Below are 26,050 nucleotides of genomic sequence, written 5' to 3' on the forward strand. Positions count from 1 at the left end.
AGATGGGATCTATACTTCTATATAGTTAGACAATAATTTTACCAAAATTAGGAACAAGGGTCTCATGTACAAAGTTTGCTACAGTACATTACATATTTAAAAAATCCAATTTTTGTTAATTTATTTAGAATTTAGAGAGATTGACTAAATCTACATTAGGTAAGGATTGTATAAGTTGTATGATGGATTATCAGTCCACCATACATTATATATACTGGCCATTTTTATTAAGGAGACCATCCTCATAGAAGACCTTCTCAAAGCAATTGCAGGGGGATTTAGAGATTTTTATAGTGTTTTATATCATATTAAGCACTCAGGTTCACAACACATTCGGGACTCTGTTGCCGTAATGTACATTCTGATGCGGCCATAGACTTTAGTCTACTTGTGACTATGTTTATTATTGGTCATGTGACCATTTGGGTTTAGCAAAGCTACAGTTAACTTGTCCGAAGCTGCATAAAAATGATTGACTGTATCTGGTCAAATTAATTTTACTTTCAAAGTATATGGAATCCGCATGAATAAGCTCCGAAGGATTCCGTGCACTCACCCCCCTGCTTCTGCTTGGAAGATCTGCCTGTTCCACAGGCTCCATTCTATTCCGGCAGAATCCGCCTGACCATAGAATGAAGCCTATGCGACGGCCAGATGTTTAAGCGGGAGTGCACACGTAATCCGACGGAGTTTATACGCGCAGATTTCGTCGTGCCAACAGGCCCTTCCAGTTGTCCAAAAAAGATAGATGCAGACCTCGGAGACCTTTGAGATTTTCTGGGTAACTGGAGCACTTTGAACCTAAATCCTATTTGGCCAGACTAAAGTAACTGATGGCCCATCTGTTAGATTAGGGTGCAGCTGAGGTTACTGTAGTTTCGCTCACCTCTATTGACCATATGGGGACCACACTTATGTATATGATTTTTCTACTAAAGTCTATGGCCACAACCTGGTCGTCCCTTATATTATTTCCTTTCTCGTTATCTTATGATAGATATATGTTTATCCCTGGCAGGTTTACATTCACTTGCAGGTTTCAATCATGCCCCCATCCCTTTCTTTTCTCCAGACTATACAGATTTCCTGATATGTTTTATGCCTCACACTCTCCACTATTTTTGTAGCCTTTCATTTTATTTTGACAATATCTTTTTGTAGGTGAGGTCTCCAGAACTGGACACAGTATACCAGATGTGGTCTCACTAGCATTGGTGTGCATAGGGAGTTCATAGGATATAGGTTATCACAATGAATAAAAAAAATACAATAATTTATTAAAGTAACTTTTTTTTATAATTTGGTAAAATTATTTAGAAATGGTAAAATACTCTAAGTTTTATAAAAAAAAAATTACTTTTTTTTTTTTGTGCACTGATCCTGGAAGCACTACAATACCAAGTCAATGCCTGGAGAGGACAGAGCAAGCTCTTTATCCACCTCCCTGTTATGAAAATCCATTTAATATATAGTCCCCAGATAGGGGACGTATCAGATATTAAACTGATAAGAACAGATACTACACTTAGCCAAAATGATAAGAAGTAATTTTTTTATGTATAAAATCTTAAAGGATACCTATAAGGATACCTGTTCTTATTTAATAATAAGTTGCTATTATAGCAAATGTTGTAAACTAATTTAAAATGTTTCTTAATGGAACCGATTATGCAAATTGGCGAGTGATAATAAGAGTCAAGGTGACAAATATTTGATATGACCTGAAGATTCAAATTTAAGCATTTATTTATTTTTATATTTTTTATTCAATTATTTTATTCAAATATGTTTTAAACTTTTTTTTTTGGTTTAAGTTTTAATTAACTATGGACGGTAAATTGTAGAAAACCCAGATATTTAGTGGTAATTTTTATTATTTTATTTACTGTGATATATTTTAAAACTCATGGATAAGAACTTTGTGTGGTATGTACTAAAATATAAGTATATATCTAAATAGGAAAACATAAAGAAGTGAACAATTGAATTAATTATATTTATGTCATTATGATTTTTTCTCCAGAGCTATAAAGTCTGGCTAAATATGTTGGTGCAATATGATGATGATGATGACGATGAAAGCGCTGCGGAATCTGTTGGCGCTATACAAATAAATATTATTATTATATTGATGATGATGATTATATTAGGCTGATTCACAATGTAAAACAGTTTTCTCAGAGCTAAACATCAATGGTTATTTGTTAATGCTTCATTTTGCGAAAAATAAAAATCTTATTTTTTCCTTTCAATTTATAAAATCAGTGTGAAATCTTCTGTGAATGCAGTACATGTGAACACAGTCTTGGGCACTGTTCCCACACAGTATTTTTGCGCAGTATTTGGTCAGTATTTTGCAACCTCAACCAGGAGTGGATTGAAAACACAGAAAGGCTCTGTTCACACAATGTTGAAATTTAGTGGATGGATGCCATTAAAATGGCAAATAATTGTCGTTATTTTAAAACAGTGTTATTTGCAATTAAATGGCGACCATCCACTAAATTTCAACAGTGTGTGAACATAGCCTTTCTGTGTTTTCAATCCACTCCTGGTTTTGATTGCGAAATACTGTGTGGGAACATAGCCTTAAGGGGTATTGCCATCTTAACTAATATATTTTTGCAAATACAACCATTTAGCAAATTTGTCCTCTTCTCCTGATATGCTGCACTTTCCCTCCCATTGTTGACAGCTCATTGTCAAGGTTACAGACCACCACTCTGCTCTAAAAGCAGTGGTCTAGCTGGTGTATATAAAGAAACAGGATACATATTTATATATTATACATTGTATTTACATTATCTCGCTATATGTCTACATTATACCTATATATACATTATCCAGATCACTGCTTTTAGAACGGAGTGGTGGTCGGTAAGCTAGACAACGAGCTGTCAGCAGTGGGAGAGAAAAAGCAGCATATCGGGAAAAGTTTTAGAAATGAATGTATTTGCAAAAATATTTAACTTGATGAGTATATTTGTTGAGATAGGAATATGACTATAACTTTATATTATTTTATAGAAAAAAAAACACTGAATAAAAAGCATCTTATCATTCAGAAATGCAGATAGAAGTGCCTGATGAGGTTACTATACTCATTACTGCGTAGTAACTGATCAGTTATAGTAAATAGACATGAATTTCATATTATAAGTTCCTTAAAATGTTTGTTTCCTCTTTATTTTAGTTATAAAAAAAAAAAAATTCTAAGGCCGTGGTTACTTATTAAAACATTTTTGTACTTTATTTTCTGGCCAACGTTTTTACAAATACTGTACAGAGATCATCATCATGATCATCATCATCATTAGAGATGAGCGAGTAGTGAAATATTCGACTTTCGAGAATTCGAATCGAATAGGCACCGAGATTCGACTATTCGATCGAATATTCGATCCCATCATAGTATATGGGGAAAAAAATTTGCGGCACTTGGAAATCCAAATTCGACCACTTGGAGGTCACCAAGTCCCACATGAAACCTCAAATCGTATTCGCTCATCTTTAGTCATCATCATCATCATCATCATCAAAAAAAGATAATTAAAGTATCCCTGCCAATACAGAAATCCATGGTGATAAGTTCTGCTTGGATCACAGCATCCGGACCCTCACTCATATGACATGTTACTATGACATGGTAGAAGTTTGATGAATGTTGGGTACACTTTAAATTTATAATGTAGTAGTAGATGACTAAAAAATGTATTTATGTTTTATTACTGAAGAGTTGATGTTCTCCAAGTGTAATTAAATTGCCCCATCCTGGTGCTCAAATGCTCAAAAGTGTTTTCAATAAAAAAGAACAAAATTCATTCACCCATTTAAAATTTTAAACAATGGATACAACTTAATTTACCTTAGATATGTAAAGTACAGTTCTGATTTCTTAAATCTGTCACTTAAAAGAAAACTTTTGACACGTCTGAATATTCAAACCCTGACCGATCGCTACAACAAACCAGAACTACACGCTAAGCACACTCTCTCCTAGCACTGTGTCACGTGACTAGATGGTCTCCTAAAGTCTATGGGGGACATTTATCATTTGTACCTTTTTTTTTTGCGAATATTTTTATCACTGTGCACTGGCCTATATGTTTGCAGCCTAGTCAAGTAATTATGAATATTTACATGTTGGTTTATAAATCACCTGCCATAGCTTCCCTGGCGCTGTGCATTTTACTGCAGGTATTCATGAATTGACCTTAGTTTGGAAAGTTCCACTACCCTGGGACTGGAGTACAGATGCGAATAAATATGCGAATATTTCAAAATGCGCACATGATAAATCACAGCTAAGAAAATTCTTAGGAATAACCACACCTACATAAGTCAAGAGGGGAAAAAACAGGCGCAAGTTGTCATATTTACACATACACCGAGCTACACTGTTTATTAAATCTGAACAAATCTGACCAAAAAATGATGCTAAGAAGGACAAGTTGCACTGCTTGATACATGTCCCCCTATGGGTTTATATTGGTTGCACACACTGAGAGTGGAAAGAGAACCATGCAGCTGAGTGTTTCTCTCTGTTCTCATGATCAGTAGGTGATGGTATGATTGCTATTGACAGAAGCATTAAAGGGGTTCAATGGTAGGGATCTAAGCTATCTCTGTTTTAGACAGTTATTATGCAATTTTCCTCTAAGGCTATGTTCACACTACCTAAAACTACGGCCGTAGTTCTTGCCGCAGAACTACGGCTGTAGTTTTGCGGTGTGTAACATAGCCTTACTTTCAATGGCATCCCGGCCGGAGCATATACACATCGTATGCGCTCCGGCCGGGATCCCATGCGGCGCCGGAAAAAAATGACATGTCAGTCTTCTTCGGCCGGAATTCAGTGAATTCCGCCCGCAAAAAAGACCTGTCAGTTCACACAGTGAAGCGAGCGGCTCTGGCCGCTTGCTTCACTGTGGGCTATGGAAAGCTCTGATACGGGCGCACGCTGATGCGCCCGCATGAGGCTCTGCAGCCGGAAAGGTCACCCAGCCGGTACTTCCCGAGTCATGGAACGGCCGGGTGTTCATGTAACGTAAACTTAGCCTAATTTAGGCTGGGTTCACACGCTGTAACTGTGCGGCTGTTTTTTTTATGCGGCTGTAAATGTGCGGGTGAAACTCCGGCCGTGGGAAAAAATAGACATGCGGCTCAAAACATACGGTCATTTACTTGGAAATCTGGTTCAACTAAAAATAAGAAATAAAATGTTAAGAAAGTGATGGAAACACCTCTGGATGCATCTGGGAAAGCAGGGAACACAGTTTACATGAATTGCTATTACCGGGGTTTGCGATCCTCTGCACTATAGCCGATGTCTCTCATGGTTAATATATTGAATTAATAAAACACATTTTCTTTGTAATAAAGTGCCTTTTATTGTTCAATAATTAAATGTAAACGATTCCATCATTTTGCAATTAAATATACTGTTAAAATAAATATATATATAAATAAATGTATATTTATATATATATTTATTTTTTGACAGTATATTTAATTGCACAATGATGGATTCGTTAGAATTAAATTATTGAACAAAGAAACTGAATTTATTTCCACGAAAATGTGTTTTATTCATTAAATATTAATTAGTACAGGAAGCTCTATAAGCCGTTAATTCATATGCCGGCAATAGAGCTTTCTGTACTAATCATCACTTTACTTTAATGAAAACATCAAATGTTTCTTCTAATTATGTTATCACAATAGCATTATTAGAAGAAACATTTAGAATTATATGTGCGCTGAGCCGATCAGCCAATCAGCTGAGCGCACATATAATTAGCGGGTCCGCAGCACAGTGACTTCATTGTGCTGCGGACCAGCGAAGAGGACACATCGGGACATCGGATGGTGAGTATAGAGCTCTCCCCACCCCCTCCCCGGCACTGCACCCCTCCCAGCAAGGAAGGGGGGTCACTTAACCCCTTCCTTGCTGGGATGGGTGCAGTCTGACATCAGTCTGGCCCCCAGGGGGTTAAGGGGGATGCAATACATCCTCCCTTAACCCCTTGGGGGTCAGACTGTAAGCAGCGATCTGTAAAGATGCTGCATACTGTAAGGAGCACAACACCGCTCACAATGATGGGTGTTGTGCTCCTGTTTGTGTGTTTTTTGTGTGTTTCTCCCTTTTTGTTTTTCAGATATCGGTATCCTGGGGATTACGTCGGATTCCATGGACTACGTCGATGACCAGCGGTTGTTCTTTGAATTTTTTTAATAAAATGGTCAATGAGGGGTGTGGGGGTGTTTTTATTTGAATAAAAAAATATTTTAAACTTGTGGCTTGTCTTTATTTCTGTACTTTATAGACTTAGTAGTGGAAGCGTCTAATAGACGGAATCCATTACTACGTTGGGGCCTAGTGTTAGCCGGTATAAAATGGCTAACACTAACCCCCTATTATTACCCCAGTACCCAATGCCACCAGGGGTACTGGGAAGAGCCGGGTGCCAGTGGTCCCGGAGCGTCAAAATTGGCGCTCCGGGCCCGGGCGGCAGCAGGCTGGTAATATTTAGGCTGGGGAGGGCCTAAACCAATGGCTCTTCCCACCCTGGTGTTACCAGGCTGCTGTCGTTTGGTTTTTAACCCGGCTGGTTATAAAAATAGGGGGGACCCTATGCGTTTTTTTTTATTATTTATTTATTTAAAAAAAAAAAACGCATAGGGTCCCCCCTATTTTTATAACCAGCCGGGTTAAAAACCAAACGACAGCAGCCTGGTAACACCAGGGTGGGAAGAGCCATTGGTTTAGGCCCTCCCCAGCCTAAATATTACCAGCCTGCTGCCGCCCAGTCCAGGAGCGCCAATATTGACGCTCCGGGACCACTGGCACCCGGCTCTTCCCAGTACCCCTGGTGGCATTGGGTACTGGGGTAATAATAGGGGGTTAGTGTTAGCCATTTTATACCGGCTAACACTAGGCCCCAACTTAGTAATGGATTCCGTCTATTAGACGCTTCCACTACTAAGTCTATAAAGTAAAGAAATAAAGACAAGACACAAGTTTAAAATATTTTTTTATTCAAATAAAAACACCCCCACACCCCTCATTGACCATTTTATTAAAAAAATTCAAAGAACAACCGCTGGTCATCGACGTAGTCCATGGAATCCGACGTAATCCCCAGGATACCGATATCTGAAAAACAAAAAGGGAGAAACACACAAAAAACACACAAACAGGAGCACAACACCCATCATTGTGAGCGGTGTTGTGCTCCTTACAGTATGCAGCATCTTTACAGATCGCTGCTTACAGTCTGACCCCCAAGGGGTTAAGGGAGGATGTATTGCATCCCCCTTAACCCCCTGGGGGCCAGACTGATGTCAGACTGCACCCATCCCAGCAAGGAAGGGGTTAAGTGACCCCCCTTCCTTGCTGGGAGGGGTGCAGTGGCGGGGAGGGGGTGGGGAGAGCTCTATACTCACCCCGATGTGTCCTCTTCGCTGGTCCGCAGCACAATGAAGTCACTGTACTGCGGACCGGCTCATTATATGTGCGCTCAGCCGAACAGCCAATCAGCTGAGCGCACATATAATTCTAAATGTTTCTTCTAATAATGCTATTGTCATAACATAATTAGAAGAAACATTTGATGTTTTCATTAAAGTAAAGTGATGATTAGTACAGAAAGCTCTATTGCCGGCATATGAATTAACGGCTTATGGAGCTTCCTGTACTAATTAATATTTAATGAATAAAACACATTTTCGTGGAAATAAATTCAGTTTCGTTGGTCAATAATTTAATTCTAACGAATCCATCATTGTGCAATTCAATATACTGTCAAAAAATAAATATATAGATAAATATACATTTATTTATATATCTATTTTTTTTAACAGTATATTTAATTGCAAAATGATGGATTCGTTAGAAATAAATTATTGACCAACGAAAGTGTCTTGATTACAAAGAAAATGTGTTTTAGTAATTTAATATATTAACTATTAGAGGCATCGGCATTCGGCATCATTGCCGGCTATTTTTGAAGTACTCCGTACGGACCGCATGTCAATCCTCGGCCGCATGTTCAGCCGCAAACAATGGTCTTGTTCATTTTTTACGGGTCCGTTTACGATAGGGCCGTAGATTCAGACATAGTGTGCACTGTGCAGCCGTATATCCTATACTTCCAAGCATACACACGAACCACCAAAAATACGGCCGCACAATTACAGCCCAAATACAGCCGCACTGTTACAACGTGTGAATAAAAGGTAAAGCTGTATGAGGAAAGGCAGGGGACATATATAGAAGTATAGAGAATTTCATTAAGATACACAGAATTTACATAGGTTGTTCTCTGTTTTATGCCATCAGTTTACTGGACGGTATACAAATCCCTCTTGCAATTCTCTCTTCGCTCGTGGTGTCCTAACCATCAATCAAAACCAGGTAATTTCCATTATTTTTTATTCTGCTTTTTATTGCAGTTATTTAGCATATATAAAATATGTATAACAAAAAAAACAAAAACATAAAAAGCTTTAAACTACATCATTTTTCCGGTTTGGATTTCATTTTCTATCTTTTACGCCTCCATTCTAGTGTACACATATACAGTACGTCATACAAATACAATGACTGTTTATCCTCCTAGTAATGATGTATAGTGAGAAAAAAATTCTGGTTTCTTTAACAGATTGTTTTACCAATGACCAAGCTGTGAAATACATTACTTTCTGCCTTTTTTCATCAGATAATAACCCTCTAAGTGTAGCTCTGAAAACCACTTGGAAACATTGTGATCACGATTTTCCTTAGAAACAGTTTGAGCAGGGAGGAAACGGCTAAGAATAAAAAAAGAAACAATAAACTTTATAATACACTTGCTATAGCTTAGCTGCGTCTGATTGTTTTGGCGGCTGTTCGGTCTCGGCCACAACCTTGTCCCCCGATAATCAGTTTCTGGTCTAAGGCTTTTGACTTTATAACTACTGCGTGACATGTTATTTTTCCATTGTCTCTATCTTGTTTATTGCTAGCGCAGACCAGCAGGTCTTAATAGGTAAGCCATAAAAATTGTCATGGTCATTGTATGGCTGCTCTTTTTTATATTCCATACCACTCAAATTCAAAATCTTTACTGTAAGTAGACATGAGTGTGGAGCCACAAGGCGGGATGGACTTGCTGCGGCAGGCGACCCCCAGGTCGCTACCCCTGGCTTGGCTTGCTAGTGACGGCGGACGAGGTGTAGCAGGAACAGTAGGTAAGCAGGCAGGCAGGTAGGCAGCTGCACACACGGGTAACAGTCACAAGCAAAACCGAAGGGTGGCAGAAACAAAGGGCAGGAACAACGGACAGGAACAATGGCAGGAACAACAGGTAGCTTGGACTGAACACACTAGAAAGCATGTAGAGGCTAAAACACCTGTGGTGGGGCAGGGCTGCAATTTATGGAGAGCCTCAGAGCAGCAGCCAATTAAAGGCACACTGACCCTTTAAATTACAGCAGAGCCGGCGCGCACGCTCCCTAGGAGACAGGGACGCGTCCGTTGAGCTGACAGGGAGCTGGAGGAGGAGGAGCCCCGGAACAGAGCAGGAGATGGGGCAGCAGCGGCGCGGCGAGAGGTCACACTGCCTCCACCCTCTTCCCAGCCACTCAGGCTTAATTGGCTGCCTGAGCACTGGGAGACTGTGAGGCATGGTGTCACAGAGCTGTGCCCAGCAGTAAGGTATCGGGGCCAACTCACTCTCCCTCAGGGTGGTGATAGGTTCCCTTAAAGAGGACCTGTCACCCCCCGTGCCGGGGTGACAGGCTCCCGACCCCCGTTACAGCCCCCTATACTCACCTGATCCCACCGGGTCCCGCTTTTAATTCCGATCGGGTCACGGAGATATCAGCTCCCGAAGCCCGGCGCTCTGACAGGAGAGTCCGACGCTCATAGAGAATGAATGGGGAGTCCGATGCTCCTTCATTCTCTATGAGCATCGGACTCTCCTGTCAGCGCGCGCGCGCCGGGCTTCGGGCGCTCATATCTCCGTGACCCGACCGGATCCGAAAGCGGGACCCGGCGGGATCAGGTGAGTATAGGGGGCTGTAACGGGGGGTCGGGAGCCTGTCACCCCGGCACGTGTAACTTTCTGACCCCAGTTGATAAAATACATAAATTATATGGAGTACCCCTTTAATGGTATTCATATAGATACCATAAACAGTTTCCAGATACTTGACAGACCTGTATGGCTTATATGTGCGTATTTTCAGCGGTAACATTAACCCTTTAATGACGCAGCCCTAAATGGCCTAAATGAACAGGTGCCAGTTTTATTTATTTTTTTTCCACCTCGCTTCTAAGGGTATGTTCACACAGAGTAAAAGTGGCGGAATTCCGCCTGCCTGCCTCAGTGTGTCAATGAGATGCCTCGCACGCCTCTGCTTAAAAAATTATTTTTTGCACCATGATCTCTAGTTTTTATTGGTGCCATATTTGTTTAGGTGGGAATTTTTGAGCACTTCTTAAATTTTTTAAAAATGATATGTAACAAATCAAGAATCTTGGCTTTTTCTTCTTCTTTTCTTTCGTGTACGCTATTCACAGCGCGGGAACAGCAATGTTATATCTTAATAGGTCAGACAATTAAGCACGCAACGATATATAATATGATTATTTATTTGTGTGTTTTATTTATAAAATTTTGAAAGGGGGTCATTTAAACTAATTAGAGGAGAGGGCTATGTAATATTTTTTTTAAACATTTTTAAATACATTTTTATAGTCCCTGGGAGACTTTTACAAGCCATCATTAGATTGCATACATGGTTCGATACCTGCCATTGCATAGCAATGGTCAGTGTTATCTGCGATCTTCTAGTAGATCCTGCCTGTGGCAGACGCTACCAGAAGACTGAAGGTCAGACTGCACAGAGTTAACAGTATTTTGCACCTCCAGCAATCAGGCAATTTAATTGGGACCCCCCCCCCCCCCAGTCACTAATGGTGCGTTAAAACAGAGAGATTTATCTGACATTTTGGAAGCCAAAGCCAGAAGTGGATTTAAAAAGAAGAAATCTCAGTCTTTCCTTTATGACCTGCTCTCTGTTTTTAGTCTGGTTCTGGCTTTGGCTTCCAAATAAATCTCTCCGTGTAAACAGACCATTACACTTAAACGCTAGTAATAGCTAGCTAGTTGATTGTGTTATATAGAGGGTGGACAAAGTATACCACCATGTAGGTGTATATATACCAATCCCAAAGAGTAAAAAAAAAAAAAAAAAAAAGCATAGGTATAATGTTAATAAGAAGAACAGATGAATTTTGTGGAGGGGAAGTAGGGACAACGCTCACTATAGAGCACAACATGATAATGTCCATAATAGATCTTCTGTGTGTTTTACCAAACATACTCCAAGGTAATGAAAAAGTACACAGGTTTTAATAACCAATATAGAGAGTAAAATATAAATAAAAGGAACTGGCAGTGCAGGAAAAATAAAAATATAAGTTCTTTCTTTGAAGCACTTTTGGTAAGTTATAGCCATTGCATTCCAGGAATCCCCAGTACCCGCCATTTTGGAGCTGCTCTGACCCAGTTGAGTAGCTACAGCAATTTATTTTTTTTTGTCTGAGTAGCTCAGCTCTTTATACTTGATATTTTTTTCTTGCTTCTAAGAGATGAATAGTAAGAAAGACCGTTCACCCGGCTGGGTCACAGAACGGCCGGTGTCAGAGAAGTACCAGCCGGATGATCTTCATTTATGATGAATTGGGATGCGGGCGCATCAGTGTGCGCCTGCATCCCAATCCACCGCTGCACACAATGGAGAGTGTCACTTTTTCATGCGGCCAGTTAGAACCCCGGCCGGATCGTATACTATGTGTATACGCTCTGGCCGGGATTCAATTCATGCACATACAATGTATCTTCCGCATAAATAACGGCCGTTGTTGCAAATTGTATGAACATGGCCCTAGACAGTAAAATGGAAAAGTAGAAAAAGAAAAAAAAGGGAAAATTAGCATCATGAAAAGTAGTGATTGTGCAAAAATTAGCATTTTTTTTTTACACCAGAAAACTGTCATGCCTGATCCAGTAAATTCACTCCTACGTTTTTCCTTATTTATAAGTTATTTATTTCGTATGATAACACAAGACAAATAAGAAATACAGACATTACCACTAAGAAACAGCTAAGGGGCATAGACTAGAACAGGTACACATGTGATCATAAGGCAAAACAAAGAAAGGAAAAAGGTATGTGCAGTCGGATTCGCTCCAAAAGGACAAATCAGAGCATACAATATGAAAAAGGATAATAGGTGTTACAGTTCATGCCAAGCAGACATAAGTAAGCACTGACTATAAACAAACTTGTGGCTGGATATCTTAGAAGTAGTTTTGAGCCGCTAGAGTGGATAAAGTGGAGGCGGGTTACCGTCCGTCTACTACACTCCCGCCTATAGCTGATTAGGCTGTATTAGGATAGGGTTTGGTCTCTTTTAGGGTGGGTTCACATTGAGGAATTCTCACCGATAAACTCTGAGGAATTCCGCCGGTTGTACGCGCTCACGGACGCGCGCCTTTCCGCCGACTCAATAGACACCATTCTATGGGCCGGCTGATTCTACATTCCGCCGAAAGAACTGACATGTCAATTCTTTCAGCGGAATGTGGAATCAGCCGGCCCATAGAATGGTGTCTATGGAGCCGGCGGAAAAGCGCGCGTCCGTGAGTGGGTAAAGCCGGCGGAATTCCGCTGAGTTTATCCGCGAGAATTCCTCAATGTGAACCCACCCTTATGGTTCCCAGCATGAGAAAGCACAGGCAGCCCTATTACTTCTGGTCCCTCACTTGTCTCCCGTATCTCCTGAGTTCTGTGAAATCATGACCACACAGGGACTGCAGTGGACACTGATTGGCTGAGCAGGCACATTCTCAGGGGCCACTATGTCCAGCAGGGGGTGCTGTGAGAGCACCAGGATGGGTAAGTATAACTTGATTATTATGTTTCCATTACCCCCTGCCCACGCCAGTTTTTCTATTTTGCCCGGACTACCTCTTCAAAGCTGACCATGGCCAATTTTTAAATTAATGTGCCAACCCTGAATATGGCAATCCATGTGAACTACTGACACCCAAGATTGTTACAGAAAGTAGAGAGTAATAAGATAGCTGAGTGACCAGTGAAGAATAGTCAGCATAGTGTAATGTTTATATAGAATTTTTAGAGGAGTAAAGCATAAATAAAACAAGCAAATGTGTTGAAACAAAACAAAGTCTCAGAGATATGTGATTCCCTCCAGCTGCTCCTGGTTTGATACTTACCAGACTTGTGTGTGGAGTCTGAGAAGGAGTAACCCCTAAGTTTTTAGAATTTCTACCAGTAGGGGGCAGCCCTAGGTCAAGCAGGGATGCTGACTATAGATGTAATCTTTGGAATGGACAGTGTTATACAGCAGGTTTTTTTTTCTGAAGAATGTGATTATTGCAAAAGAGTGGGAAAACCACAAGGCATCTCTAGTTTCTGGCACTCAGATGCCTCATTGAATAGTGATCATGGCATTTAGGAAGTTGAACCCCTTCAGCACTATTCGTATATGTTACCTAGTTTTTGTTTGTTTGTTTTTCTATTTTTTCACATTCACACAGTCAAGGGCCACTGATGAAGAAATAAAATTAAAAGTTACTTCAGTGCCAAAAATCAGTCTGATAGTGGTGGTCCGATTTCTGGGACCCCTCGATGAACAGGGTACTGACCCTTCTGGGTAAGGGCAGGTTGGCTGTTGCTCCTAATTCCACCATTAATACTCGATGGAGAGGCTGGTTGCACATGCCGACCCACTGATCTATTCAGCCGGAAAAGTCAGGGCCCTGTACTCAAGATGGAAAATGGGAGGCCTTGATATAAATAACTATTTTATTGTCCATAAAATGTGCTATTTTAGTTCTGTATTTTTTTTACAGCCTTAAGATCCCCATACAATTAATACCTATGTCAGCTGTGCCTGATAGGGGTAGACCATGATAGAATTTTACTGCCCAGCCCCCTTGTTCTCAGAATATAAACCACCACCAGAGCTGTCTGGCAGTGGCCACCCCAAATTATTACAGCTGTAATTAGACCTGCCAGCCTGCTTTCAGCATCATTTAATGCGCTCTTACCTGGGCCCTCTGTGCGTGCAATTGAGTGCTCATTCAGGGTGATAAGTCCAGATGCCAATTGGAAATTAAGTTGCAAATGCTAACATAAGAGATGAGGAAGAGAGGAGCTATGACATCACCTAGCTGCAAGATTTCTGATTAATTTTATAATATAGGTTGAAAAATGAGGAAAAAAACACATTTTTATTTCCAGCGGACTTCCATGCTTGTATAATATTTCCATACACTGCCCATATAACTGCACATTATCATATAGCACATACAGCACCATTCACATCTGAGATAATACTCAGGGAATTATTATTGTTACTTATATTAATGCACCATTAGTTCCAGGGAGCTGTAGATATGAAAAAGGGTCTAAGTACATAAGTAAGAAAAAAAAGTACAATAAACATGAAGCAAATAAATTATAGACTGGTATAGAGGGAGAGAGGACCCTGCCACAGAATTATATGTCATGTGTTTCTAAATAAAGAACTACTGTCTGAATATGAAGTTATATTCTAAACTCTCTCACCATAGTTTTGTAGTTATAAACTTTTCTTTACTGCATTTCATAGATACTCATCACTGACCTACACAAAGAAAAAACAATGCCTCCACCTAGTGGTGTAATAGGTGCAAGCATGCAGTTCCCACAAGCTGTGTGTTTATAAAGCTCTTCAAGTCTAGACCCACTATTTGCTGCTTTTAGATACATGCGTTTAGAAAGTGAGGGGTCCACTGCTTTCAGTCTATATTTCTTCCACATTAAAAGTTGTCATACACCGACGCATTTCAGATCACTGAGGACCCTTAGTCATTACTATAAAACATAGAAATAAAATCAACAAACTTTCTGGTGCACTTTTTTTTACACATGGAGATGTGCGGCTGATCTGTATGAGGACTTCTCTACACAGCTGTAAAGACTAAATTCTGCAGTTTTCATACCTTTATTATAGATTTCTTGGTGTTTGGTCTAGTTAAAAATGCTTTTTATTGTTGGTGGTTTGTTCCACCTGGGCAGGGCTTTGCGTCCGCAGCACCACTTAGCCCCACCTACATTGGCACAGTACCTGACCCTTAAGCCCCACCGCCTCAGCAGCCATTGGAAAGGGCGTCTTAGAGGTCTAGGCCCAGATGAATGCTTTTGCTGTCCAGACATGATGGGAGTTGTAGTTCTGAAATCTGGAGAGCAGCAGGCTGCAAAACTGCTGATGTCTGCGGGTGACTGGCCAGGATGCTCTCTCCTGGTCCAGGAGGGCAAGAGATGGACGGAGGACCGATGTGCTGTCTGCTGCTGTGCTGTCTCCCTCAGGCATGGGGAAGGGTAGTTGCTTCCTGCAGTCAACTGCTGTGCCTGGCACCCATCGGCCTGTCAACGGTCCCCAGCCCCAGCCTGTCATCTGAATACCTGACGCTTTCCTGATGTGCATCTGGAAAGTGTCTGGAGCATGTGTCTTGTGCTTACATAGACTTCTAAGGGGGTGTCCATGCTGGGTTTCCGGAAGAAAATAGGACAGGATCTAAAAAAATCCTGACCTATTTTCTAGAACGGACACCCTTCAGGAAAAATCCTGAAGGGTGTCTGTCACTAATGTAACCTTTTGGGTCCAGAAATCTGTCCGGATTTCCTGAAAAGAAATCGGGGCAGATTTTCCGGACGCGTGAAGGGGGCTTATTGATTGTGTATTGGATATCCGTTTAGGTATAGCTGTTCTCATGCTGACAGGCAATAGCCACAGCCACCCCTGTCAGCATCAGGCATCTCCATGGTGACCCCGGGGACCTTCATTAGGACCCCGGGATCACCATGGAGACATCGGGACCCTGGACGGCGCCGCGGGACATCGCAATCATGTAAGTGGACCTGCGGCGCCGTCCGGGATCCACCGGACCCATTAGATGCCGCTGTCATGGTTTGACAGTGGCATTTGACGCTGACCGCTGATCACCCGTCCTGCACCCGCCGCCGGGCGGTAATTTATTCCGATGCGCCCGCCGTTAAAAGGCGTACGCATCGGAATAAAGCCCATTAGTGGCCGCCGTGAAAAGGCAGCATGGCGGTCACTAAGGGGTTAAGCCTAAACCAGGAACGGATTATAAACAGAGAACAGGTCATAAAGGAAAGACTAAGATTTCTCCTCTTTTCAAACCATGACAGCGGCATCTAACGGGTCCCGGTGGATCCCGGACGGCGCCGCTGGTCCACTTACATGATCGCGATGTCCCGCGGCGCCGTCTGGGGTCCCGATGTCTCCATGGTGATCCCGGGGTCCTAATGAAGGTCCCCGGGGTCACCATGGAGATGCCTGATGCTGACAGGGGTGGCTGTGGCTATTGCCTGTCAGCATGAGGCATGATACAATACATTGCAGTACATCAGGTACTGCAATGTATTGTATCAATGATCTAAGTATTTTACACTAGTGTACAGTAATGTACACTAGTGTAAAAGTAAAAAAAAGGGGAAAAAATGTGCACCAAACACAACACAGCCCCCCCCCAATAATAAAGATGCATTACATTCCCCAAACACTATAAAACATTACATAAAAGTGATCAAAAACACAAATCCTATACATATTTGGTATTGTTACGTCCGTAACGACCCAATCTATAAAACTATATCAATAATTATATCGCACGACACACGCTGTAAAAAAATAATAAAAAAAACAGTACCAGAATAGCTGTATTTTATCAATCCACTTTAGAAAATACGTCATAAAAGAGATCAAAAAGTCATATACATATAAAACTTGGTATCAATAGGAACTACAGATCTTTCCGCGCAAAAGATGAGAACGCTATGATCTTGCAATGCGGTGACAGTTTTTGTGGGTTTTTGCTAGGAAGATGGTTTCTATTGCGCCAAAGCGGTAATATACAAAAAAACTATACAAATGTGGTATCGCCGTAACCGTAGCGACCCAGAGAATACATGTATTATGTTATTAGTGACCGCCGATACGGATTTTTACGGCAATCACTAATGGCCTCTATTCTGCTGCCATCAGCTCTTTATGGCGATGGTGCAGAATAGTGCAGCGGCGCCGGTAATGCCCGCAGCCCCCTCCTCTCAGCTTCCGGAGGTAGCTGAGGGGTTGGGGCAGAGTGTGGGGTCAGTCCCGGCAAGTCCCCTCACCGGCGATCGCCGTTATTATCAGTATAACGGTGGCCACCGGTAACAGACATTGCCAGTGTAGCTGAACGCTTTCATCTCTTCTCACAGTGAGAGGAGATGAGAACATGTCCCCCCCTGTCCCCAGAATTAACCCTAGTGACCTGGCCACTGACCCTCCCCTCCCTGGGCGGCCATCTGATCCAAGATGGCCGCCGCCATCACTGTGAACAGACTCTGTTCACAGTGATGGATTCCTAAAAATTATCAAAGCTTCATTCTCTCCACCACCGGAAGTGGCGGAGAGCATGGGGCAATGATCGGTGACCACCCAGTGTGGTCCCAGTACAAGTGATCAGCGGTATATACTATATACCACTGATCGCTTGTTCCAAATGGTGCCGGCACTTTTTTACGCCTGTCACCAAAGTCAAGTGCCCTGGATTACCCGTAACCACCCTGGATTACTTGTAACCACCCCAGATTACCTGTAACCACCCCAGATTACCTGTAACCACCCCAGATTACCCGTAACCACCCCAGATTGCCCGTCACCACCCTAGATTGCCCGTAACCACCCCAGATTGCCTGTAACCACCCTAAATTGCCTGTAATCTCCCCAGATTGTCCGTATCCACCCCAGATTGCCCGTATCCACCCCAGATAGCCCATAACCATCCCAGACAGCCCATAACCATCCCAGACAGCCCATAACCACCCCAGATTGCCCGTCACCACCCCAGATTGCCCGTCACTACCCCAGATTGCCTGTCACTACCCCAGATTGCCCGTAATCTCCCCAGATCGCCCGTAATCTCCCCAGATTGCCCGTATCCCCCCCTGATAGCCCGTATCCCCCCTGATAGCCCATAACCATTCCAGACAGCCCGTAACCACCCCAGATTGCCACAGACTGCCTGTTACTACCCCAAATTGCCTGTAACCACCACAGATTGCTCGCAACCACCCCAGATTGCTCGCAACCACCCCAGATTTCCCTTCACCACCCCAGATTGCCCGTTGCAACCCCAGATAGTCAGTGAACACCACCAGATTACCCGTCACCACCCCAGATAGCCAGTGAACACCCCCAGATTGCCCATCACCACCCCAGATAGCCAGTAACCACCCCTAGATAGCCAGTAAACACCCCAATATTGCCCATAACCACCCCATACAGCCAGTAAACACCCCCAGATTGCCCGTAACCACCCCAGATTGCCCGTGACCACCCCAGATTGACCGTAACCACCCCAGATTGGCACAGACTGCTCGTAACCACTCAGATTGCCCATAACCCCACCAGATTGCCTGTTGCCACCTCAGATAGCCAGTAAACACCCCGAGACTGTCTATTACCACCCCAGATAACCAGTAAACACCCACATATTGCCTGTAACTAAAATGACACTCCTTCTCTTCTGAGCCCTGCTGTGTGCCCATACAGTGGTTTATGCCCACATATGGGGTACCATTGTACTTAGGAGAACCTCCATTACAAATGTTGGGGTGCTTTTTCTCCCCTGTTCCTAGTGAAATTGAGAAATTTCAAACTAAACAAACATGTTATTGGAAAAATGCAATTTTTTTCATTTTTACGGTCTAGTTTTGAATACTTTCCTCCAATACCTGTGGGGTCAAAATGCTCACCACACCCCAAGATGAATTCCTTGAGGGGTGTACTTTCCAAAATGGGGTGACTTTTGTGGGGGGTTCTATTCTGTAGACATTACAGGGGCTCTGCAAACGCACCTGGCGCTCAGAAACTTCTTCAGAAAAATCATGCACTGAAAATGCTAATTGGCGCTCCCTTCCTTCTGAGGCCCGCTGTGTGCCCACACAGTGGTTTATGCCCACATATGGGGTACCGTTCTACTCAGGAGAACCTGCGTTACATATATTGGGGTGAGTTTTCTCCCCGTTCCTCGTGAAATTGAGAAATTTCAAACTAAACAAACATATTATTAGAAAAATTCTATTTTTTCATTTTTACTGTCTTCTTTTGAATACTTTCCTCTAATACCTGTGGGGTCAAAATGGTCACCATACCCCAAGATGTATTCTTTGAGGGGTGTACTTTCCAAAATGGGGTGACATTTGGGGGGGTTCTATTCTGTTGACACTACAGGGGCTCTGCAAACGCACCTGGCGCTCAGAAACTTCTTCAGCAAAATCTGAACTGGAAATGCTAATTAGCGCTCCTTCCCTTCTGAGCCCCGCTGTGTGCCCACACAGTGGTTTATGCCCACATATGGGGTATCGTTCTACTCAGGAGAACCTGCGTTACATATATTGTGGTGAGTTTTCTTCCCTGTTCCTCGTGAAATTGAGATATTTCAAACTAAACAAACATATTATTAGAAAAATTCTATTTTTTCATTTTTATGTCTACTTTTGAATACTTTCCTCTAATACCTGTGGGGTCAAAATGGTCACCACACCCCAAGATGTATTCTTTGATGGGTGTACTTTCCAAAACGGGGTGACTTTTGGGGGATTCTATTCTGCTGACACTACAGGGGTTCTGCAAACGCACCTGGCGCTCAGAAACTTCTTCAGCAAAATCTGAACTGGAAATGCTAATTGGCGCTCCCTTCCTTCTGAGCCCGGCTGTGTGCCCATACAGTGGTTTACACCCACATATGGGGTACCATTGTACTCAGGAGAACCTACGTTACAAAATTTGGGGTGCATTTTCTCTCATGTTTATTATGAAAATGAGATACTTTAATCTTAACAAATATATTATTGGAAATTTTCTATTTTCCATTTTTTTCCGGCCTAATTGTGAATATTTTCTTCCAGCCCCTGTAGGGTTAAAATGCTCATTATACCCCATAGATTAATTCTTTAAGGTGTCTAGTTTCCAAAATGGGGTCACTTATGGGGGTTTCCAGTATACAAGCCTCCTAAATCAACTTAAAGTAGAACTGGTCCCTAAATAAATCAGTTTTGGAAATTTCATGAAAATTTGATAATTTGCTGATACATTTCTAAGCCCCGTAAAACCCTAAAAAAGTGAAATATGTTTACGAAATGAAGCCAGAATAAAGAGGACATATTGATAATGTGACTAACTAACCAATTTTTGTTATGTGCCTTTTTTTTTTTAGAAGCAAAGAACTTCAAAGTTCGTAAAGTGCAAAATTTTCAAATTTTTCATTATATTTTGATGTTTTTCACAAAAAACACACAAGACAGTGACCAAATTTTGCCACTAACATAAAGTACCATATGTTAAGAAAAAAACTATCTCAGAATCGCTAGCATACGTTAAAGCATCACTGAGCTATAAGCGCATAAAGTGAGACAGGTCAGATTTTGAAAAATGAGCCTGGTCATTAAGGTCCAAACAAGCTTGGTCCCTAAGGGGTTAAAAAATCTGCCAGATAAATCTCTCTGTGTAAAGGCACCCTTAGGCACTTGGGCACCTGGCCACTAGGGCCAGGCCCTGGAAGAATCTCTCTCTCTCTGGAACAACATTGAAGTATATCAGGAACAACTAGACAACTAACTTTTCTGTGACTGACCCCATCAGCATTTATAGACAAAGACTGAGCTGTTTTCTTATTGGTGGGGAATAGTGTGCGATACCTTAGAAGCTGGTAGTTCGGAAGCTTCTAGAACCAGCCTCTGATAGGCTAAGAGAGTGAGGAGTTGCTGGCAATCATTTCTCCCCCACTGACTGAAGTGAAACATAGTATCAATACAGGTAACCCCTGTAGACTTCAATGTGCTGGATAAATTAGCAGATAAAATAGATGGCAGCATCTTGTGGCCAAAAAGTGGTACTGCAATACTAAAAACAGGGAACCCAGCTACAGTATTTACCTCAGCGCCAACTAAACTAATGAACCCAGCAGTGGCACATGGGTTCCAGGCCACTGCAAAGACATCTGTACACAGCTGTTGGTATGGTACATCATGGCTGGTAGCCTCTAAACAAAGACTGGCAAAGACCACCAGAGCATCTGTGCTGGAAAAATATGAATGCAGTAAGCGTCCTCTAGTGACAGCTACAGATAAATACTACAACAATAGAATCAGTTCAGTGTAAAGACCCCACAGCAGTTGTGTGTACTGTACTAAAACTAGGGGGTTCTACCAGAATGCAGCCATTATAATCAGACATTACATAAATAGCTATAAAGTATAAATAGCACAACCTTAGATGATTTACAGTAAACAGTCATAAGTTCTCCAGAACCACAGGGACCTGCACTAAGGACTGATTTGCTTGCCAACACGGCATAGAATTGTGTGCAGTCCTAAGATAGTAAACATATGTGCAAATGATTCAAAATCTCCCAGGAGATCCCCAACTACTTGGACTATACAATAATATCTTAAGGCGCTGCTTGTGATCAACAACACATGTAAGTCAGCACTCCGTCCTGTGCCTCGGTACACTAACGTCATGTGTCCTGAGCTGCCATAATAATATTTATAACACACGCCTGGCAATTACACTCCAAATAAGGGAGAAAGACGGATTTTACCCTACTAACCAAATAAGACAGTACACAGTCGCTGCAATATTTTTTCTGGCACTCACAATGCTTTTTTTTTTCTTTCCTTCCAAATGCTAGTAAAAAAATTGCTTTTCATTCATGTTTTCATATACAGAGTATGGATAATTTTTTCTGTATGTAAGAAAAGAACAACTATACACTCACCGGCCACTTTATTAGGTACACCTGTCCAACTGTACGTTACCACTTACCACAAATAGTCATTTGTCACTATTGTCACGCGACAATTTCACATGACAGCAAAAGACAGAGACATCAAAGCAACCCCTAACAAACGTTAATAAAAAGACACTCCTGGTACAATTTTTAGAATAACTATATAGGACATCCCATGTAAAAGCAAGTCAGACAAAAACATCAAAAAAGTTACCGGTGCCATAGAAAACGATGACTACGCCCGTTCATGACAAAGTTTACACCATCTAAGCCAGGAGGCCGCATACACCGTCCACGTAGCAACGGAGAGAGACTTCCCAAGGAACTCATATTAGTCCCATATCAAATTTCACAATTCTGGTGGACAGGTCAGCCCTTCTTGATCCGCATCTGGCACCAGCGACTGGAATCGGAAAAACTGCAGACGAGACAATGGATCCGCAATTACATTACACTCACCGGGAGCATATTTTGCTTTCAACCATATGTTTAACAGATTTGGACGAAAGACAGTTAAAAGCATAACCCCACGGTTGTCCATATTCACCAGAATATGCTTGTTATGAAAAAACTCACCCCAAAGAGCAACCACCACAGGAAACAATTCCAAAAGAACAATATTAGTTACCACCCTAGCTTCAACTCATCTGGATCTGGATCTGGACGCACACCAGTGTTTGTTCCAATACACCCCAAAACCACAGCTACCCGCCCCGTCAATATAAAGACCTAAAGCATCACCCTCCACAAAATCCTGTTGCCAAACTGCGCGCCCGTTAAACTGACCTTTAATAGTCTTTAAAGGGGTATTCCCCCCAAAATAATTTTTGCATTAATACGCTGCCCACCCGTAGCTTTCCATCTTTCCAATATAAAGTTATTATGGATTCTGCACAGATTTGCTGTTATCCAGCTGCATTCACCCCCACGGATTGCATAGAATCATCAGACCTTAGTACACTCCGACACGCTCCCTGCTCCTGTCCCGCACCCTACGAGACGGCATCACGTGTCCTCTTTCTTTTCAATGGGCCGGGTTAGCGCTTCTAACCCAGCCAATCTGAAGTGAAGGAGGACGGCGGTGGCTGCTGTTAGAGAGGGAGACAGTGATCAGTGAAGCTGTCACTGTCTCCTTCTCTAACAGCAGCCACCCCAGTCACCGGTACTGTGGCTTACCGGCGCCACCGCGGCTCGCTGTCCCCCCATCACCCGCGGCTCGGTTCACTAATGGCAACACCCCACCCGTCCGTCCGTCACTGGCGATGCTGGGCCGCTTACCGGCGGCTCCCCCCCCCCCGTCATTCACTTGCTGTCAGCCGCTCGGCCGCGGCGCTTACCGGCTTACTGTGCCCCTGTCACCTGCGGCTGGGCTCGCGATGCTGGGCCGCGCTGTCACTCTCGATTGGCGGCGGCATCCTCCTCCCGTCACCCGCGGCTCACTGTCTCCCGGTTCACCTGCGGCTCCATCACCTCCGTGACCGCGGCCCCGTCAACCACCCCCCACCGGCACCCGCGGCTGACTGTCGCCCTGTCACCCGCGGCTTACTTTCCTCCCCCCCCCCCGTCACCCGCGGCTCCGTCACCTCCCCGTCAAACCCCCCACCCGTCTCTTGCTGCCAGCCGTGGCCCACTAGCGCCCGCCTGCTGCACCGCGGCTCATCTCAGCTCTGCTATGCCATCACCATCTCAGCTCTGCTATGCCATCACCATCTCAGCTCTGCTACACTATCTCAGCTCTGCTATGCCATCTCAGCTCTGCTATGCCATCACCATCTCAGCTCTGCTACACCATCTCAGCTCTGCTATGCCCTCACCATCTCAGCTCTGCTATGCCATCCCCATCTCAGCTCTGCTATGCCCTCACCATCTCAGCTCTGCTATGCCATCACCATCTCAGCTCTGCTATGCCATCACCATCTCAGCTCTGCTATGCCCTCACTATGTCAGCTCTGCTATGCCATCACCATCTCAGCTCTGCTACACCATCTCAGCTCTGCTGCACCATCTCACCATCTCATCTCTGCTATGCTATCACCATCTCAGCTCTGCTAATCTTAACTTCCGGCAAACAAAATTCCATCTTAGCACTGTCTATTACTCTACCCAAATATTCGATTTTCGTGCAGGGCAAAAAAGTCTTATTCCTAGCCAATGGTACCCCAAAATAATCACAAATCTGCATAAAAGAAAACCGAAACCATTCGCATTAATCCGTGCGAGCCCATCCCGCAAACAGAAAATCATCAAGATAATGACAACAAGTTGACAAACCAGTATGCTCCTTAAGCACCCATTCCAAGAAACAAGAAAAAGATTCAAAATAAAAACATGACATGCTAAAACCCATAGGTAGCGCTTTATCAAAATAAAATTGGTCACGCCACACAAATCCCAAAGAATTGTAACCATTAGGACATACTGGCAAAAGCCGGAAAGCCGATTCTATGTAAGTTTTGGAAAACCACGCATTGCGACCGCAATCCAAATCCAATCCTCAAAGGAACTATAACGAACTGACACCAATGACTTATCGATGGAATCATTTAGGGAGCCACAACCACAACTTATTGTCAACTTCCAATGGTTTAAACATGACCGAACTAAGATTGACAACCAATGTGCAACCCTCACCCGTAAACTCAGGCACAGGAAAGCCGTAATCAAAGCCCAACATTAACAGCTCAGCCGTCCGTTGATTTGGAAAGGCTTTAACCAGACTTCTTTCCAGTTGATAGCGTATCCCTAAGAGCGTCTGTGGGCTGCATGCTCTGACCAATCTTCTTTTCAGTTGATAGCGTATCCCTAAGAGCGTCTGTGGGCTGCATGCTCTGACCAATCTTCTTTTCAGTTGATAGAGTATCTCTAAGAGCGCCTGTGGGCTGCATGCTCTGACCAAGCTTTTTAAAGCATCTGGACACTGGGTGAGGTCCGGCACCATGTGCGCATTCATGGCGGTATTTGCACGAGTGAGCCCATTTACAGTTAGATTCATTAGAGGTAAAGCAAATGCCTTTTCGAAAGGAAGATGGGGCAGCCGAAGCCGCCACTGGACGAGCCCTTTGCGGGATCATGAGCTGTATCCATAACCCCACATCTTTTTGTCCCCATTTCAGAATAGGGTAAACCGATATTTTTTGCCTAAACATCTCGTCGTATGTCATCTCCCCCAAAATTACGATAGGCATCTAAAATAATGTCCACATGCTGAAAGAGAGAACAACAGACTTCTGGAAATCGCTCCCCAAGCATGGATGCAGATATAAAAAAGGCTTGCAACCAATTGTTAAAAGACTTACAAACCGCAGATTTTTTTCTTGTCATCATCCTTCTCATCCTTTCTCTCTTTAATATGAGGCAATAAAGAAAACACATCAATATACTGTAATTTCCAGATTTTATCCTAAACCGCAGGGGCCAGATGAAACCCTAAAAGAGAGATATTGCAGACCAACGCTTCCTTCATGCATACTATAGGGACACCTGGCTTGGGAACAGGTACCTCTAAGGCCCCGTTCACACAGAGCAAGAATGCCGCCAGCCTCCCTGGCATAATGCCGCCAGCCTCCCTGGCATAATGCCGCTCAGCGTCTCTTAGCGCTGAAGAATGAACATGTTCATTCTTCAGCGCCAAAAGATGCAACGTGCGCGCCTCCCATAGAGTGTCATTATGACACGGAGGCTGGCGGCATTCCTCCGCTCTTGCTCTGTGTGAACGGGGCCTAACTGATCACCAACCACACTGCAACGGTCCAAGGCTGGCATCTCTCTTCGAACTGCATCTTTAACCCGTGCAACCCCAAATACCTCATCACCCATATTAGTAAGGGGGGGGGGGGGGGGGACACTAGCACACTCATCAATATTACTAACATTCAACTCATTAGCTTTGCCCAGCATTCTTAAAAATGTGGCCATCCCAGATAACATTGTAGAATCAATAGACAGCAACTGCCCAGCATGAGAAAGACACACTGGCGTCAGAGGGGGGGCCACATAAGCACCACACTCACCAGTGTCCTGCACTCTCTTGGCACCCTGCAGCGCAGCACCGACTATTGGTCGGGGTTTCTTCGCAGCCGGCTCCTCCTTTTTCTTTTTCTGCTGCCTGGCTCGGCGTTTGCCCAGTG

At 43.1% G+C, this 26,050-nt stretch overlaps 1 protein-coding gene and 1 non-coding gene across 3 annotated transcripts in view; one reads left to right on the plus strand and one right to left on the minus strand.

Annotated features, from left to right (window-relative positions):
- The window catches only part of REEP1 (receptor accessory protein 1), an 88,756-nt gene that overhangs the window by 1,087 nt on the left and 61,619 nt on the right, over positions 1–26,050 (plus strand). For both annotated transcript variants that reach the window (XM_069977245.1, XM_069977246.1), the window contains exon 2: positions 8,342–8,416. The gene's annotated coding sequence lies outside the window, so the exon portion shown is untranslated. The remainder of the gene's footprint in view (positions 1–8,341; positions 8,417–26,050) is intronic.
- Positions 1,365–1,549, minus strand: LOC138797962 (U2 spliceosomal RNA). Its single transcript, XR_011364049.1, has one exon. It is a non-coding gene; the product is annotated as a U2 spliceosomal RNA (small nuclear RNA).

The sequence above is a fragment of the Dendropsophus ebraccatus genome, chromosome 7 (genome assembly GCF_027789765.1).
Source record: "Dendropsophus ebraccatus isolate aDenEbr1 chromosome 7, aDenEbr1.pat, whole genome shotgun sequence".
NCBI classification, from domain to species: Eukaryota; Metazoa; Chordata; class Amphibia; order Anura; family Hylidae; genus Dendropsophus; species Dendropsophus ebraccatus.